The sequence below is a fragment of the Pelodiscus sinensis genome, chromosome 3 (genome assembly GCF_052426305.1).
Source record: "Pelodiscus sinensis isolate ZL-2025 chromosome 3, ASM5242630v1, whole genome shotgun sequence".
Lineage (NCBI taxonomy): Eukaryota > Metazoa > Chordata > Testudines > Trionychidae > Pelodiscus > Pelodiscus sinensis.
In genome coordinates this window covers 63,756,488-63,760,000 of record NC_143054.1, presented here as the reverse complement: position 1 = coordinate 63,760,000, position 3,513 = coordinate 63,756,488, and the positions used below count along the sequence as shown (strand labels likewise).

At 32.8% G+C, this 3,513-nt stretch overlaps 1 protein-coding gene across 4 annotated transcripts in view; it reads left to right on the top strand.

Moving 5' to 3' along the window:
- The window catches only part of SYNCRIP (synaptotagmin binding cytoplasmic RNA interacting protein), a 38,975-nt gene extending 36,848 nt beyond the window's left edge, over window positions 1-2,127 (top strand). For all 4 annotated transcript variants that reach the window (XM_075923843.2, XM_075923842.2, XM_075923846.2 and 1 more), the window contains exon 12: window positions 1-2,127. This exon is cut by the window's left edge. The gene's annotated coding sequence lies outside the window, so the exon portion shown is untranslated.
- The last annotated feature ends 1,386 nt before the right edge of the window (window positions 2,128-3,513 follow it).

Here is a 3,513-nt window from a genome sequence, read left to right as displayed (position 1 = left end):
TAGTGGTTCTTTTCAGAACCTTTTTTAAAGGGTTGGTTAACTACCTCAGTAGCAGAGGATTGAACTATACCCTGTCTGTACTGTACATAGAAAATCTTTGTAGATAAAAGCAAGGCTTGTTTAATGTGATATGAGGGTAAGATAATATACCAAATGTAACATTCTTAGTTGCCTTTAGTTTCAGAGGCTTTGTAAGATTTCCTCATGACCATCATAACAGGCCTTGCTTTTGTCGTATTTTGTGGCTGAAAAAGCAGCCTTGCTTCTTCAGATATTGTAGTTATTTGGATGTATAATAGTTTAGCGAGATGTTACTTTTGTAAGACATCAGATGTTCAAAAAAGTGCATCAGCAACTTGTACTAAATACTGCAGTGTCCCTTTATAAAAGTCAGACTAAAACTGACAACTGTACAGTGAAGCCTGACATTTGGATATTTTGAAGTTTTTCATAAATCATAGAAAATAGTATATGGCTGTAGTTTAGCTTTTTAGGTAAAAGGTATGTTTTCATTAGTGCATTTCTTATTGCTGATCACTGTAAAAACATGTGGATCAGCTTTCCATTTCTTATGCAGATCATGATAACCTGTAGAGTAGAGTACAATCATTTGTGCTATGTTTTTAATTTTCTAAAGCACCTTGATGACAGTGAGTGTTCAGTGGTGAAGCATCCTCTATTGAATCACCCCCCCCCCCCAAAAAAAAAGTCGAGTTCAAACTTGTGTAGGTAAAGAGAAGTAAAATTATGATTTAACTTGGACTTGACATAATGAGCTTCCCTTATCTCCTTCCCCAAAGGGATACTGCAGTTATATTACATACCCATAGGCACCACAATGAAAATTGAAGTGTTTACCCAATTACGGTTTTATACACACCAGTTCCCCCAGTAAATGCAAATTTTATCAAAAAAATTAGATATGTCATATGTTGAAAATGCTCATGGCAAACAATCATTTTGCATTCCTGCAAATAAAATTGTTTTATACTGTAAGCTGGAGGCGAGTGTAACTTATTTTTGTAATAAAGTTTTTATTTTTTTTATGTGTCATTAATATAAATGTGTGTTAGTACAGAGATCTTCTGGTTTAAAAACTTAGAATCGCACACATTTCAGTATGTTGTATTTACATAATTTTTAGAATAGTGGTTGCCAATGGCCTGTATGTTTCACATTAATTGATTTTTTTGTTACCTTAATAAACCATTTTAGTATGTTGTATGTCAATTACTGGGCTAGCTGGGACATGAAGTGTAATTTAAAATTGTCAAGTATTCATTGGAATATGTAAATGTGCCTTGCCAGTTATGAACCTTAAACATAAGTGGATGATGGTATATTGAGTAGTCAGTGCTTAAGGCATTTGCTGCCAGAATTTCATAAACTGCCCATGCTAAAGAGAGTATTTCATTTTTCTCAATTTTGAGCATAAAAGTCCAAGATTGAATGTTTCTAAATTTTCAAACATGTTGATAGACTATTAGTCTTATGGAAAGTGAGATTGCTAAATATATGTACCCTTACTATAATTTTGAATTTCAATGTAATCCTTGGTGCTGGCAGTTCCCAGTGTCAAGGAATTTAATGATCCGTTCAAAAGAGGTTGCCATGCCTACTGGGACTTTTACTGTCATATATGGTTTTATAAGGAACACTGTCAGGGTGTTTGTATTCCTTTTATAGTATGTCACAAATTGGGTTTAATGAATTGGGGACTGGGGAAGAGACGAAAATCCTCCCAATTTCTTGGTCTCATAAATCTTTCCATTGCTGAAAAATACTTGTGGGCTAAGAAGTGCTATTCTTTTTTTCCTTTCTGTTGGAAAAACTGAAAAGCTTCTATTTTCAGAGCTGTGTTAATTGGTGCTGGGGCACAAAGAAGATATGACACTAAGGCACTATGTAAGTTGAAATTGTGGATGAATATCCATCAATTTCAGCATTAACTAAAGTACAGAGGGAAAATATTGGAAAACATTAAAAATGACAAGGAAATGTTTTTGTTTGAATGGAATGTAAGCAATGGTGAGTAAGCAAAATTACCAGAATCTTGACAGTGTTCTTTTTAATAATTATGAACTCAAGCCATTATAACTTTTAAAATTAAATATGATTTGCACTGTTCTGATATTGGTGCAGTTTTTTAGCAATATGATCTGAAAGCTAAAGTAAATGCATGTAATGATTAATGATATTGTGAAAAATAAGTTTTCAAAAATGTTAAGACGTTTTCAAAGCTTTAAATTTGGTTGTTAAAGGAGACAAAACAAACTTCAATATTACATATTTATGATATTGAAGCTGGGCAAGTGCATATATAAAACATTGGTTTGGTTGTACTGGGTGTTGGTAAACTTGAAATGTTTTACAGCAATAATGCAGTTTTTATGGAACATGATATAAATGAACGTAATACACACAGTTCCTATCAGTATGTTAAAGGCAACTGTTTGCAATCTAAGTATTGTACTATATGCAATTGTGTTCATGGGGGTCTTTCTCCTCTGAAATACCTGGAAAGAATTGAGAGCATGAGCTTTTATAGTTCCATACTAGCTTGTGCAGATCTGTTTTGAAATTCACAGTATAGTTGAATTGAAAAAGAAATAAGAAACCTGTGCTGCTTAACACTTCTGGTTTATAAACACTCTTGACAGGGCATTTTAAAGTATACTTTGTTTTTAAATTCAAGTTTGGTTTTTGTTAAAAGGGGATTAAGCAGGCCTGTTACTACTGTGGGGTTTGTTTGTTTTTTTTTTAAAGAAGCATGGTTGTCCCAACTTCACTCAAAATTAATGTTATGTGGGTTTTTTAAAGCCTTTTCTAAGTCTCCAGATCAGTACCTTACCAGGAACTCAGTTGAAATGAAGACAATTTTAAAATTAAACTTTGATCTGTCCTGCGTGCACCCTGCACCTTCCAGGACTAAGCTAGTGCCGAGAACTCAAAAGTGAAATTTACTAAAATAAAATACTTTAATTGACTAAACTAGGAAATACAAACACAAACAGTGAAATGAGAAACTATTTAAATAATTTAATATAGCTAATTTAATTACACTTCCTTGTTTTACTTTTGCCTGAATGTCCCTGAAAACAGCTAAAAGGGAAATTAGTACAGTTGTCATCCTGTTACCACAGTCTAGCATTATAACTTCAAATTACACAAGTCACTACCAATTATAAATCAGACGTCTGAAAAATTACCTGCTATTTATTCCATGTTATTCTCAATTGCTATTGCTAAAACAATTTTTTTTTCCAGTTTGTCACTTTGTGCATTTGACTGTACTTATACACTGTTTGACTCTTCCCTTGTTTAGCCAGCTGGCTATCATATTTTTGCTTTTTACAAAGCAGTAGAAGAAAAATGTTGAAAGTATAACACTTAGAAATGAAGACCCAGGTGGGTGCAATACATAAAAATAAGTATGAATGTTTTTTCTAAATTCAGCAAGTCTCAAGTCGATAAATACAAAATTACTTACATTCATAAACACATTTGTGAGGA